Genomic DNA, 16,684 nt, shown 5'->3' on the forward strand with positions numbered 1-16,684 from the left:
GGTAGTTGTTGTGCACAACTTTTATGGATGAGGCAAACTTTAAAGGATTACGGTGTCACTTGTGACAAAGTGCCTCTTTGGTGTGACAATGAAAGTGCCATCAAGATTTCCCTCAACCTGGTGCAACACTTCAAGACAAAGCATATTGAGATTAGGTATCACTTCATCTGGGATCACATTAGGCAAGGGGAGATCGAGCTCAACTATGTCAACACTCATGATAACCTTGCAGATATATTCACAAAGCCTTTGGATGAAGCAAGATTTCATGAGTTAAGGCATGAGCTAAATATCATTGATTCGAGCAATGTGACTTGAACCCCTGCACATCCCACCTCACTCAACTTGTTGTCTAGTTTAGGTGTAGGCATGAACATAGGGGGAGTGTTGTTCTCTCAATGAACTTTCCCTCCCCTCATAATGCATAAACTAACCAAACTCTTTCACATTAGCCATTTCTTTATGGCACTTGTGTTTCAAAGATGAGTGTTGGTCATGGGCCCAAGGTTAAAATCTTCGCGGTGCCATACCTCTAAACTCAAACATAGGTGGCCTCGGCCACCGCCCTCTCTTAGAGAGGTGTGTGTTTCTCATTCTCTTTGTTGTTTTTGTGTGTGTGTTTTGTTCCCGTTTTCTTTTCGCTCTTTTTCGAGAGTTAAGCCCCTTTTGCCTAGTCCTTGTTGCGGCTGAGCGGTACTACCGCTGCGATTGCGGGTACTACAGCTTATGAGGGTTAAGCGGTACTACCGCCCTCACCAGCGGTACTGCCGCTGAGGGGCGGGCGATGGGGGTTATATCGGGGCGGGGGGGGGGGGTTATTTTCTCCCCATACCCATTTGCCCCCACTCGCTCGTCTTCCTCGTGGCTCCAGCGACGCCTTGCCGCGGGAGGGCACCGGCTGGCCGCCTTATTCCGGCCGCTTCTCTCCATTTCCTCCGGTGGAGTCGTTCTCCATCCCGTCCTCCAGCCATGGATGCCGGTATTGCCTCCGTTCTCGGTTTCTCTTTGCCTAGATCCTGCATCTTGTTCTTAGGGGCAATAGGCATTGTTTTCTAGTTTTTTGGCTATGAAGAGGCTTTTGGTGGATGAATATTGCTTCTAGGCTCTTTGGATTGATGTTTGGTAGGATAAATTTTTGAATTTGGCATCCCGGTAGTGCCGGATCTGACCACAATAGTAGAAAACCGCCATTCCCCATTCGGGGCGGCACTACCACTCACCTTGAGCGGTACCGCTGCACGAGTGGTACTGTCGCTCATCTTGAGCAGTACTGCCGCGGGTAGATTGCGGTACTACCGTCAGATGCCCAGTTCCAATATTTTCTACCTCACCTTGATCCTTTTTGTTTTGTTTGGTGGCTTATGCTCTTTCTTTCGTGTTGTTTTTGTTGCTTGTGTGTTTGGTTCCAGGTGATGATCTTCCTGAGTAGCAAGCCCGCCGTATCAACCCCAGTCGTGCATCTTCAAAGCGCTACCGCACTTCTGAGTTAGCAATTGGTTCCTCTAGTGCTCCACCACCGCCAGCGGGTGCTTCCTCTAGTGCGCCTCCTCCACCTCAACTCCAGAAGAAGCCTGCCAACAGGCCAAAGCCCAAGGGCAAGACTATGACTGAGATGACTGCCAAGGAGTTCTGGGCAAAGCATCGCCGTAACCCCTATGAGGAAGCCCAAGAACCCAATTTGGTCAACCGCCCATTCTGGAACCGCTTTCAGTTTGCCATTTTCTTTTATATGATCAAGGCCAAGAAGAATCTCTATGTTGATGTTCGCTCCATCAACACAGATGCCATGGAAAAGGATCCGGAATACTCTGGTGAAGCTCTTCAGATGTGTACCCAGCTGAACATTCTCAGGATCATGCAGTTCAACAAGGATTTCGATGCTGATTTGGTGGCTCAATTTTATGCCACTGTCCATCTTGGGACTGATGCAGAGAGGACTGTGGCTTGGATGACCAATGGCAAGCTGCTTTCTGTCAAGTGAAAGGCCTTCATGAGTTACTTCATGTGGAAGATCAAGGGCTTGAGACTCCAGTTGGTTTCCGCCCTCACCGCAATGCAACCTCCACTCACAAGCAAGCTCTGTGGCCCTACTGCACTGTGAAGATCAACCCTATGAATCAGAAGGAAACCTATGAGCTGCCTTCCTATCTCGACATCCTTCATCGTGTCTTTCGAGAGACTCTTTTCCCTCGCATCGGGAATCTGGATATGGTCCACTCCTATCTTGTGGACATGCTACTCTTCTGCCAGCATGAGAAGGAAGCAACCACTGGTGAGTCCCTAGACATCTCTCATGTTATGTGGTCTGAGCTTGTTTTTGCCATTTCTGAGCGCTAGTGCCCGATCTATGGTCACCTTATGTGCACAATTATATCTACATATGCTAGGCTCGTCAAGTTTAACCTTAGTATTCTGTGTGTGCAACTGTTTTGCACCCGTTGTATCTGAACGTAGAGCTTATCACACCCGATCATCACGTGGTGTCTCAGCACGAAGAACTTTTGCAACGGTGCATACTCAGGGAGAACACTTATACCTTGATAATTTAGTGAGAGATCATCTTATAGTGCTACCGTCAATCAAAGCAAGATAAGATGCATAAAAGATAAACATCACATGCAATCAATATAAGTGATATGATATGGCCATCATCATCTTGTGCTTGTGATCTTCATCTCCGAAGCACCATCATGATCACCATTGTCACCGGCGCGACACTTTGATCTCCATTGTAGCATCATTGTCGTCTCGCCAACTTATGCTTCTACGACTATCGCTACCGCTTAGTGATAAAGTAAAGCATTACAGGGCGATTGCATTGCATACAATAAAGCGACAACCATATGGCTCCTGCCAGTTGCCGATAACTCGGTTACAAAACATGATCATCTCATACAATAAAATATACATCATGCCTTGACCATATCACATCACAACATGCCCTGCAAAAACAAGTTAGACGTCCTCTACTTTGTTGTTGCAAGTTTTATGTGGCTGTTATGGGCTGAGCAAGAACCATTCTTACCTACGCATCAAAACCACAACGATAGTTTGTCAAGTTAGTGATGTTTTAACCTTCTCAAGGACCAGACGTAGCCACACTTGGTTCAACTAAAGTTGGAGAAACTGACACCCGCCAGCCACCTATGTGCAAAGCACGTCGGTAGGACCAGTCTCGCGTAAGCGTATGCATAATGTCAGTCCGGGCCGCTTCATCCAACAATACCGTTGAACCAAAGGATGACATGCTGGTAAGCAGTATGACTTATATCGCCCACAACTCACTTGTGTTCTACTCGTGCATATAACATCTATGCATAGCAACGAGAGGGGGAGTGTTGTCCATGTACCCTCATAGACCGAAAGCGGAAGCGTTTGCACAACGCGGTTGATATAGTCGTATGTCTTCACGATCTGACCGATCAAGTACCGAACGTACGGCAGCTCCGAGTTCAGCACACGTTCAGCTTGATGACGTCCCTCGAACTCCGATCCAGCCGAGCTTTGAGGGAGAGTTCCGTTAGCACGACGGCGTGGTGACGATGATGATGTTCTACCAGCACAGGGCTTCGCCTAAGCACCGCTATGATATTATCGAGGTGGACTATGGTGGAGGGGGGCACCGCACACGGCTAAGAGATCCAAGAGATCAATTGTTGTCTAGAGGTGCCCCTTGTCCCCGTATATAAAGGAGCAAGGGGTAGAGGCGGCAGGCCAGGAGGAGGCGCGCCAGGGAGGAGTCCTACTCGCACCGGGAGTAGGACTCCCTCCTTTCCTAGTTGGAGTAGGAGAAGGGGGAGAGGATGGAAAGGGGGGTGCCGCCCCCTCCTTGTCCAATTCGGACTAGAGGGAGAGGGAGCGCGTGGCCTGCCCTGGCCGCCCCTCCTCTTCTCCACTAAGGCCCATCTTGGCCCATTAAACCCCCGGGGGGTACCGGTAACCCCCGGTACTCCAGTAAAATCCCAATTTCACCCGGAACACTTCCGATATCCAAATATAGGCTTCCAATATATCAATCTTTATGTCTCGACCATTTTGAGACTCCTCGTCATGTCCGTGGTCACATCCGAGACTCTGAACTTCCTTTGGTACATCAAAACACATAAACTCATAATATAACCGTCATCAAACATTAAGCGTGCGGACCCTACATGTTCGAGAACTATGTGGACATGACCGAGACATGTCTTCGGTCAATAACCAATAGCAGAACCTAGATGCTCATATTGGCTCCTACATATTCTACGAAGTTCTTTATCGGTCAAACCGCATAACAACATACGTTGTTCCCTTTGTCATCGGTATGTTACTTGCCCGAGATTCGATCGTCGGTATCTTAATACCTAGTTCATTCTCGTTATCGGCAAGTCTCTTTACTCGTTCTATAATACATCATCCCGCAACTAACTCATTAGTTGCAATGCTTGCAAGGCTTATAGTGATGTGTATTACCGAGTGGGCCTAGAGATACCTCTCCGACAATCAGAGTGACAAATCCTAATATCGAAATACGCCAACCCAACAAGTACCTTCGGAGACACCTGTAGAGCACCTTTATAATCACCCAGTTACATTGTGACGTTTGGTAGCACACAAAGTGTTCCTCCGGTAAACGGGAGTTGCATAATCTCATAGTCATAGGAACATATATAAGTCATGAAGAAATCAATAGCAGAATACTAAACGATCGAGTGCTAAGCTAATGGAATGGGTCAAGTCAATCACATCATTCTCTCCTAATGATGTGATCCCGTTAATCAAATGACAACTCATGTCAATGGATAGGAAACATAACCATCTTTGATCAACGAGCTAGTCAAGTAGAGGCATACTAGTGACACTCTGTTTGTTTATGTGTTCACACAAGTATTATGTTTTCGGTTAATACAATTCTAGCATGAATAATAAACATTTATCATGATATAAGGAAATAAATAATAACTTTATTATTTCCTCTAGGGAATATTTCCTTCACTAATATAGTTTTTTGGTGTGTTTGTTCTGATGTGATGGATTGTCACTTAATTTATGACCAAATCTATCCCTGAATTCTTTTGAGAAAAAAAATGATTTCTTTGCTGCACAATTCTTACACATATATACTCCTCGATCTATTTTGTCTTTCTTTTGCCAAGTTTAATGGAAGATATCCAAGAGGGAGTTGTGAATGTAGTTGGGTTCAATCTTGCAACTAATCTACCAAAGTGCTAGAAAGTGGAAGAGGCTTTCTATTGTATTGTATTGTTGTTGTAAGTGCATCTAGTGCCCCTTAGTGATTTTGGTGTTTTGAAGACTTATTGGTTAAGGGACTAATGTGTTTATGAGTGTACATAGGTTCTGTAAATCCATGAGAAGTTTGATATTTACGAAGAAAGTCGACCCCTAAAAATGAATGTCTTCAATTGAAGACTTTGGTTTTCTTGAAGACTTTGAAAATGAGGAAATTGGTGTGACCTTAAAGACTTTGATATTGATGCGAGGATTATGAAGCGTGAAGACTTCTATTTTCGTAGTTTAATTTTCTCTTTCTTGAGTCATAGGAAACACCATACTGTTAAAGGGGGTCGAGGTAAAACTAAGGAAAAGTTTTCAAGTGATGCTCATCTCAAAGCCTACACATACCCAATTCTTTCGAGTGAAGCCATTGGAAATCTCATACAGTTCAGTCAATTTCTTTAGTGATAAAGACGAAGATCTTCTGTTCTCTGAGGAATTTGTTCTGACCGAGGAGTTAGGAATTCGTCAGTGCGGATTGCGTACAAGTGAGGAACATGATAGCCCTGAGGAATTTGAGACCTCAAATTTCCGACTGTTGTTGTGCTACGCGCCAGCTGCCCCAAATATCTTATCCACCTAACGGTCATATCTTTGAAGGGCATTTATGTCTTATCATGTCGGGTTGCTCCCTGGCTATAAATAGCCTCCCCTACAACCACTAGCTGGTCGGCTGCTCTGAGAGAAACTGACACTTGTCATTGAGAGCATCCCATCCTCCAAGGACTTTGAGCAAAAATCATCAAGTGAGGAAAAACCCAAACACAGCACCTAAAACCCAAAGTGATTGAGCATCACTGAAGAGATTGTTCCTGTGTGGAACCAATGCTTGTTACCTTTGAAGATTGTGCATCTTCCAGACGGTTAGGCGTCATGGTCTAGAGCATCCAAGAGGAATTGTGATCGCCGAGTGACCATGTCTGTGAAGGTATGGAAGTCACCTATGAAGACTTGTCACGAGTGATTGGGCGAGGTCTGTGTGACCTTAGCTCAAGGAGAATATGGTGAGGACTGTGTGTCCTGGACTATGTGTTCTCAGGTTTAAATACTTAGCCGCTCCAACCACACGTACAACTGTCATAGCAGTTGAAACTGGTCTACCAAATCATTGTCTTCACCGAGCTACTGATTCTATTTCCTCAACCCTTCCATTTCCTCATTCATGTGTTGATGAACTTGATCGTTACTGTTTGAAGACTTTGACTAAAGATTTTCTCAATTTCCTCAATCCTATTTCTTTAGTAATCTTATCTTCTTCCTACTTATCATGTTTACATGCTACCTGTGCTCTGTGCTTGCTTCATATCATCATGATGATTGTGTTACTGCCGTGCTATGCTTGGACCTGAGTACTTATTCCGCTGCTTGTAGTTCGTCACTTAGCAAATTCCTCAAGTTGTATTTCCTCAGTGACGAATTTGTAAAAATCGCCTATTCACCCCCCTCTAGTCGATATAATGCACTTTCAATTGGTATCAGAGCAAGATAGTCCCTTGTTCTGTGTGATTTTGGTTTAACCACCTGGAGTTTTAGTTATGTCGACTGCAGGCATGATCAAGGTCTCGGCCGAGTGTCCTACCTTCGACGGGATGGACTACCCCTACTAGAAGAATAAGATGCGCATGCATCTTGAGGCAATTGACAACGATCTCTGGTACATTGGGGAAAATGGCATTCCCTCCATCACTCCTTCCGTGAACGCTACTGATGTGAAGAGATTCAAGCAACTCGACTCTCAAGTGAAAAATACCATATGTGGCCATCTGAGCAAAGGATAGTACGGCAGAGTGAGTGCTTTGGAGACTGCAAAGCTTATCTGGGATAGGCCATCCAAGGTCAACGAAGGAGTCTCAACTCAACGTGACTATCGAGTTGACGTTCTTCGCAATCTCTTCAACCACTTCAAAAGACTCGACAATGAAAGTGTTCAACAAACATTAGATTACCTCACTGACATCTCAAATGAGCTTCAAGCACTTGGTGCCACTGACATCATCGACCATGAGGTGGTGAAGAAATTGCTGAGATCACTTGATTCCTCATTCGATAACTGGCACTGATGATTCAAGAACGTGGAGACTACAAGTCACTAGATCCTGATGATGTCCTTGAGAGACTGAACACTCATGAATTCCAACAAGCTGAGAAGCACTACTAGGGAAAATCCTAGCAGTAGCGCCGGTTTTAGGTATAGCAATAGCGCGGGGCAGCGCACTACTGCTACGGTGCTATAGCTAAAGTGTAGCAGTAGCGTGTGTTTGCCCGCGCTACTGTACCTTCTTAGCTGTAGCACTCTTGTTAGAAAGCGTTGCTGGTAGTTACTAGCAACGCGCCTACCTAGCCGCGCTCTTACTATTATTAAGTATTTCTTTTTTGTTTTATGTTGTATTCATACGCCATTGTACAAGTTTTCATACAGTAGCAATTTAGAGGTTTTTTTTACATCATAATGAGTTATTACATCATTAGGTGAAAGAACCACGGATTAGTTTACAGTGCATGGATCCAAGTCACTTTGGATCCATGCACTTGAAAGTAATCCACATTTCTTTCACCCAATGACATAATAACTCATCATCATCATCATCATCATCATCATCATCATCATCATCATCATCATCATCATCATCATCATCGTCATCATAATATCATTAACAACTTATCATCATAATACATAATTGTCATATAACAACCCCTCATCATCATCATTTTCGTCCATGAGACATCATGTAACAACTTGGTCACTAGCTATAATAACAACTCCTCCTCATCATCATCATCATCATAGTACTCATAATCACTACTCCCTCCTCCTCAGCATCACCATCAACTCTAACACATTGTAGCACATAACTAAAACTTCTCATCATCATCATAGTCATATATAATCAACACGAACTAATTGTTCTTAATACCTAGGACCTACTCTCGCTGCTCTCTCTCAGGTAAAATAACATAAAATATGTGTAGCACTCCTGCTTCAACATATTGGAGCATGTAGATGAACCTGTCTCCTAATTGTGGGCTACGCTTCTGATTGCTTCCCCCTAGTACTTCTCTGCTGCAATCCTTCAAATTTTTGCTCCAGTCTTTGACTATTAAGACTTTCTCGCTTCGAGAAATGATGAATGCACTCATGTGCAATGCAGGATATCTTGGCCATAAGCTAACCATTGTCATGTGACCTTTAGGATCGATCCAACGAGGCACAACACTCGTCGGGAGTCTCTGTTGAAGAACATCGTAGTAACATACTTAGCAATGAAGTTTAGCTTAAAAAATAATGTATGCAAAAGATGCACCGAGGATAAATAGTAAAAATCTTACCATCTTTCCTAAATAGATGTGATCGTAGTTCAATACGCACACTACTGTTCGCACGTTTTGAGTAATAATATCTCGAAGTCCAGGAAAATAACATGTCTTGACAGTATCAAGATCCTCAAGCCATGAAACATAATGACCTATCTCCTCGTAGTTTAGTTCAGCCCCGGGACAGTAGTAGGTATTGTCTACCAAGCGCTGGACATGTTTGCTTGAATGGAAATAAGCTGTCAATAGAAATTAGTTGTCAACTATTTTTAAATAAAAAATATAAATTACTTAATAAATAGGGTTGAGAAACTCACATAATGGTAAAACTGGAGGTGTCTGCACATCAACCTAGATGTCGATATTACCTTAAATTTCATCTTCCAGATGAATATCAAAGGTGATACACATATTAGGCTCAAATGCATAAGCCTTGCATAGTGCTCTCCAATTTTTGCATTCAAAATAGGTGTAGGTGTCTGCATTGTATAATTTTACGGCAAAAGTATAACCATGCTCGGTCCTCAAGTGAACTCTCTTTACCTCCATACTTTCCATAGTACTGAAACCAATCTTATCCAATACATAAATTCTTGCATGGCAGGGGATACGCTAGTAGAATAGTAAAAAAATAAAATTATAAGTTTAAGCAAAAGAAGCAGAAGTCATGCTTAATTATGAAAAAAGACTTGTCATTGTGACTTACTGTATCCACTTCGAAGTTCTCATCCAGCACGATGCTAAAGCGCCTACCACCAACTAGGTGAGGCCTGTCGCACAGTCCGTGCTCGTCTTTGCAATATTCACACATACCGAATTCCCTTTCGTCGTCATACATTTCCTATGTTCATAGTTGAAACATTAATTCAAAATCGATCAAAGGCAACTACCGGGAAACTCAACACAGAGATCACTATTACTCAATATGCAATGGGTTGACTTTAGGTCTATCGAGTCTTCCCTCCTAAACTCTCATCTCGAAATGTCATGTATGGAGCCCCGACAGACTTAGTCAACTCGAAATGTCGTTTAATTCTCTTTCTAGCAAATCTGGGCACTCGATATTTCCTACATATTCTAGAAGAAGCCATGCTTAAATTCATGAAAAAAATCCGGCATGACCTTTGCTAAAATAGGACATATCGAGCGCCTGAAATTTGCCAGAACGAAAATGATTCAACACTTTGGCAAAACATAGGCCACTCAGAAATGAATCAACACTTCGCCACATGAGCATAAACTAGTGCTCATTACATTTCAATGGTTCAGTATTGACAAAAACATTTCAATATATCTTATAACCTGAACATTTCATTTGGTTAAGAAGCATAACTAAATACCCTAATTCTACTCTATTCAACACCGAGGAGTGGAGAACGAGTAGGTGGAATTTTAGCTCACCGACTCGGGTGTAGACAAAGTAGAGGTAGCTCGGATGACGATCACTCCAAGGAGACACGACTCTACAAAACCTGCATATTCCACCGAGTAAAATTTTAATTAGATCATCAAATCTCATATAGCATTCTTTGACGACAAAGTGATAATGACATAAATTCAACTAGTTCTATTAATTCAACTAGTTCAACTAAGCACTTACTAAAAATAAACTAGTTCTATAGTAAAATTTTAATTAGATCATCAAATCTCATATACCTAAATTTTCTTACTAAAAGTAAACTAGTTCTATTAGTTCAACTAGTTCAACTAGTTCAACTAAGCACTTACTATAAATAAAAATAATTAATTTTCTTACTAATTCAACTAGTTCTATTAAGCACTTACTACAAATAAACTAGTTCTATTAACCACTTCCTAAATAAACTATTTCTATTAAACACTTACTAAAAACAGTAAAAAAACTACATTATGCAAGAATAGTAAAAAAACAGTTTAGGGTTTAGGATAGATGGAGGGAGGAGGGGTGGGAGGAGGGAGGAGAGAGTAGGAGGGGGAGGAGGGCGATGGGAGGAGTGAGGAGGAGGAGGAGGGAGGAAGGGGTGGGAGGAGGGGGAGAGAGGAGGAGGGGGAGGAGGGCTGCCGGTGGAGGGCTTGGCTGGAGGAGGAGGGAGGAGGAAGGAGGGGGCGATCAGAGAAGGAGGAAGGGGCGTGGTAGGGAGGAGGGAGAAGAGAGGGGGAGGAGGGAGGAGGGAGGAGGGAGGAGGAGAGATGGAGGGACTACCTCAGTGGGGGAGGAGCAGGAGCGTCGGCAGCGGTGGGCGACGACGATGGTCGGAGAACGGCGGCGGCGGATGATGGGGGGGTGCGGGGGAGAGTGAGAGTGGAGTGGAGAGGGGAGAGTGAGGGGTGGCCGGTTGGGGAAGATAGGATTGGTTTAGCAGTAGCGCGCGTTGGGTAAAGCGCTACTGCTAAATGATATAGCAGCAGCACATTTAGGAAACAGGCGCTACTACTATACCTAGTCTGGCGGCAAGGTCGTGGCAATTCTAGTAGTAGCGTTGTTTCCTCCTGGTGCGCTACTGCTATGTGGATAGCAGTAGCGCCTTTTTTAAACTGTGCTACTGGTAATATTCTGTCTATAAGGTTTTCCCTAGTAGTGAAGAGAGATCTCTACGAGCCAAGCTATGGAAGATCACGCGCACTAAAGGCCAAGGCAGTTTCCTCATCTAAAGGAGAAGATTCTGATAGCAGCCTTGGTGATCCTGAAGAACTAAGCTAGGAGCTAGCAATGCCCGTGAGGAAATTCCAGAAGTTCTCAAGACGTGGTCGCTTTGGAAAATCATCAAGAGGTGATGACATGAGATCAGATTCCTTATCCTGCGATTACAAGAAGAGGACTTGCGAAAAATGCAAGAAACCTGGTCACTACATAACTGATTGTCCTCAGTGGGCAAAGGAATCAAAGAAGAAGAAGTATAAGGATGATAGTTCAGATGACTCGAATAAGAAGAAGAAATCTTCAAAGTCCTCATCGTGAAAATCTTCAAAGTCTTCATCTTACAAGAAGAGCAGTTCCAAAAAGGCTCGGGCATTCATTGGCAAGGAAATGGATTTTCAAGCTGAATTTGAGGAAAATGTGGAAGAGGAGGCATCTAAAGAGTCAGACTCTGGTGTGGCGAGCCTAGTTCTCGCTACTCTTTCGTCAGCAAGTCCATCTTCAACTATGAAGAAAATGTTGACACCAACACTGCTGACAATGGCCACGATGACTTCGTTCCCACCTATTGCTTCATGGCAAAAGATGCCAAGGTACTCAAATATCCCTCCTCTGAATCAAGTGAGGATGAATCTGATGAAAATCTCAAACTTAGCTATTCCAAACTTGCTAATATTGTCGTGAAACAACAAAAGCTTTGGAAAAGGTTCAAACTTTGCTAAACAAAAGCGATGACCTATTGGGTGAGGAAATGGATCGAACTCAAACTCTGACTGATAATCTTCAGCGACTATAGTCTAAGTTTAATAATCTTCAAAGTCATCATCAAACTCTCTTAGCCGATCATGAGAAGCTCTCTTATGAATTTCTTCAAAGAAAGCAAGATCTTGAGAAGCTAAGGGTGAGTCATGAAGATCTTCAAAAGTAAAACGATTCATTGCTTGCTCAACAAATCAGTTCCGCTCAGGAAGAATTCATTCCACCATGTTTGAAATGCATTGAGTGACAATCTGCTAATTCTTCAACCGAAAGTTCAAATGCTTCTATTGTTACAAGTTCTTCAACTATTTCTATGGTCACAACTTCCTGATCTGAGGATACCACAAGTATCACTGACGATAATGCAGGGTTGAAGGAATTGTATATCAAGCATTTTGTGATGTGCTCAAAAGGCAGATCTTGAACAGGAACCCTAGGAAAGAGGGTATTTCTTTGAGAGGAAACTCAATGCTGATGGGACCTACTGGAAACCTAAGTAGTATCCCAAAACCTCATGGGTTGTTGCGAAAGGACCCCCCGTAGATCCATCCACTCTATCTGGCTTTACATGTGAATCTTCATATTCATCTGATGAGTCATTTGACTCCAACTATAACTACAAAAAATGACACATCCGTGACATTTTGGGTCGAACGAATTTTTTTGTCATGCTTATGACACTTCTATGACGATAATTGTGACAAAACCAGGTATCATCATAGATGTGGTGGGGTCCTACTTCTATGACAAAAAATCATGACAGAAAATGGGCTTTTCGTCCTGGGCGGGCCGGAGATGCAGCTGCATCACATTCTTTGGGCCATCCATGACGGAAAAAACCATGGTAGAAGCGAGGGCGAGGAAAATATCGGGGAGTTCCCAGTTACGGTGGGTGGTCGGGGGCCGAGCGATGCGCGTTTCTCTCATACGTGTGTGCGAGGCGTTGGGCTCTAACTGAACCCGAGCGAGGCGTTGGGCTCTAACTGAACCCGAGCGATTGCACTACAGGCTACACGTTACTGAACCCGAGAGATCGATCAATCCCTTGCTGTTAACTGAACCTGAGTGAGTCCTTCGCTACTGCTGCTAACTGAAGCCGATCGAACATTGCTGCCTCCTTCCCTTGATGAACAGTGAGCGTTGTTGAGGGGGTTTGGATGAACAGTTCCTGGTGGGGGTTGGATGAACAGGACCCCGTGGTAGTACATGCCGTTGCCGCTGGATGAACAGTACCCCGATCGATCGAGCCGGTGGATGAACAGGACCCCGTGGAGGGCTGGATGAATAGGACCCCGTGGAGGGCTGGATGAACAGGACCCCGTGGAGGGCTGGTTGAATAGTAGCCGGTGGATGGCTGGATGAACAGTAGTCCGTGGAGGGGTGGTTGAACAGGACCCCGTGGAGAAGGCTGGCTCAATAGTGGTCAGTGGAGGTGCGGTGGAGGCTGGATGAACAGGAGCCCATGGATGAACAGTCGCAGGTGGAGGCTGGAAGAGGTCGACGGTGGATGAACAGGAGCCCGTGGAGGCAGTCGAAGGTGGATGAACAGTAGCCCATGGAGGCAGTCGACGGTGGAGATGAACAGTATCTCGTGGAGTCCCATTTTGCGATACGCCACACCCCTCCCGATGAATAGGACCCTGAGTTTCGACCGTAGTACTCCAACACAAATCCGTTTCCTCCGTCTTGCGGTACGCCACACCCCTCCCGATCAACAGGACCCCGTTTCAACTGTAGGAGGTTCGTTTCCTCCATTTTGTGGTACGCCAGACCCCTCCCGATGAACAGGATCCCGTTTCCACCGTGGCTGGTCGAACACAAGGCCATTTCCTCCGTTCTGCGGTATGCCAGGCCTCGTTTCCATCGGATGTTCCGTCCAAGCCGGTTGGCTCCCGATGAACACGACAACGCATTCTGTTTCGACCCAACCGGTTGCCTCCCCATGATCACGGCGACGGCGCAGCTTCTCCTTTCCGACCCAGCCATGTACACGAGCCCTGGCCGTACGTATGTGCGAGTAGGCGTTCGAGACCCCGCTCGTATGTAAGTACATGGCCGTATTTTCTTTCTTGCCCCCTGGCCGCTGTGCGTACGTGTACATGCTACGTGCGCGGCTCTACTACGACACATGCGTGCCTCTACCTCGACCAGTATGTACATACACGTTCGTGACCAGAATGACAATGCTACATACGCTTTGGCCAGGTGGGTCCCAACTGTCAGGAACTTCCTTGTGTGCGAAGATGTAGCTGGTGAGTCCCAGTAGTCAGGGGGCGAATCTTTTTTCTGCCCGTAATATGGACACACTTCCTTGCGTGCGAATATGTAGCTGGTGGGTACCAGCAGTCAGGGGGAAACATTTTTTTTCGTGAAATATGATGGCCTGTCCGGTGGGTCCCTGATGTTAGGTGGAGGAATAATTATTTTGCGCGTAATAAGAAGGCACTTCCTTGCTGCGGCCGTGGACCCAGCTGCTAGCCTCTCCACGTACAGTACTCTTCTGATGGAAGTCGTTCCTTGACCAAGTTGACCACGTCGCGCCGAGAGCACTAGGACGGTGGACGACGACGAGGCCTAGGAAGGGGACAATGCAGAGCCGGGGAAGACGCGGTAGTGGTTGCCCACGTGGAGAGGAGTATGAGGGTTCACTGGTTCGGCTGCGGTGTGAGGCTGCTATCGCCATAGAATAACAGGGGGTGTGGGTGAGTAGAGGGATGGCCATGCCAGTGGTGGGAGTAGTAGGGGGCGGTGAGGCCTCCGCGAAATCACAACATACCACGGGAGGTAGGAGCACGCGACACGACCGGTGCTGCTTTAGGCGGCTGGAGCAAGAAGACCAGGGGTTTAAGAAGCACTACGACCGTTGGATGGACATCGTACGGTCACTAGAGCTAGAATCGTTCATATTGACTAAGTTGACAAAGCCCTCCGTCCCCGTCAACTTAGTAGGCCCGCAAGTCAGCCTTCCATTATGTTGGGTCCCAGCTAGCAGGGGGAGTATTCATTTTTTGTGCGTAATAAGGAGGCACTTCCTTGCGTTCGAAGATATAGCTGGTGGGTCTGAGCAGTCAGCGGCGGGAAAGTTTTTGTCGCCAAATACAAAGGTCCTTACGGTGGGTCTCAGATGTCAGGTGGAGGAATCATTATTTTGCACGTAATAAGGAGGCATTTCCTTGTGTGCAGCCATGGACCTAGCTGTCAATCTCTCCACGTACAGTCCACTTCAGATGCATGTCGGTCGTTGACCATGTTGACCATGCCATGCCGAGAGCACCAGGGCGATGGACGACGACGAGGCGATGGGAACGACACGGAGCCAGGGAAGACTCAACAGTTGTTTTCCACGTGGAGGGGAGTACGAGGGCTTACTGGTTCGTCTGCCTTCGCCGGAGAATAACAGTAGGTGTGGGTGAGTAGAGGGATGGCTAGGCCAGCGATGGGAGTACGGTGGTGCAGTGAGGCCTGCGCGGTAGCACAGCCGGCCGCGGGAGGAGGGAGCAGGCAGTCCCGCCGGCTCTTGTTTGAGAGGCTGGAGCAGGAAGAGCAGAGATTGAAGAAGCACGACGTCCGTTGGATGGAGATCCAACAATTACTGCTTGTGCGTCAACCTTTTTTTAGGAAAGCCTCAAATCTGTTGAAAACAGCATACATCCCATCTGCCATTATTTCTAATAATTTACAACCCATTTGCTAATTCTTAAGGGTTTTTTAGAGCCCATATTCTTTTTGTTTGCATTATAGCCCATATTATGGCCACAGTTAAAAAATTATATGAAATTTTGCATATTTCGGTGCGGTCCAAACTGTTTTTAATCCTGAAATTTCGAGTCACATTCAAACTGATTTTAGAAATAAATGTATATCAATATAAAATCCAACAAATTGTCCATGCATAAAAATAAATGCAATTTAAAATCAAAATGAAAAAAAGAAAATTTGAAACTAATTGCCGGTTTGATGTGTTTTAAAAATGTACAACCCATTTCTCATTGCTGATAGGCCATTTTCTCGGCCAGCCGAATGAAGCTCTCCTCTTCTTGAAAGATTTGCAGCCCAACAGGCCTGACAAAGTGACTTACTTGACAAATCACAAAAAAACGGGGCTAGCCATTTTCAGAAAGAAAGAAAAAAAACTACTGGGCTGGTCTATGATAAACATAAAAGAAAAGGTTGTCTAGCCAGACCAGAGTGCCCCGCACAGCCCAGTTGACACCCCGCTTCCATCTCAAAAACAAATTAGATAAATGCCACTCCAATTATGGTGATTCATAAAAATGCCACTGTAATTTCCAAACTCTGAAAAATGCCACTGCAATTCTTGCAAACTTTGAAAAACACCATTGCAATTTTTGCAAACTTTGAAAAACGCCAGTCCAGACTTCAAAAAATGCCATTGGAAATGGCATGAAATGACATTTTTCAAAGTTTGGAAATTGCAGTGGCATTTCTCGGAATCACCAGATTTGGAGTGACATTTATCAAATTAACCCAAAACAAAAATAATTGGGCGAGCTGCTCGGTCCCTGGTGTCAGCTGCTCGTTTTGTGCAATTCTCTCGTTTATTGACTAAATTGACTATGGCATGGGACCCAGATGTTAGAAATCCATTAGGAGGAGCCATTTTTTATTGGCTTGAAATAAGGAGGCACTTGCTTGCGTACTGCCATGACCTTGGTTGGTCCCTGCTGTCATCCTCTCCACGTACAATCATCCCCTAATTGT

This window comes from Triticum aestivum, chromosome 6A (genome assembly GCF_018294505.1).
Source record: "Triticum aestivum cultivar Chinese Spring chromosome 6A, IWGSC CS RefSeq v2.1, whole genome shotgun sequence".
NCBI lineage: Eukaryota > Viridiplantae > Streptophyta > Magnoliopsida > Poales > Poaceae > Triticum > Triticum aestivum.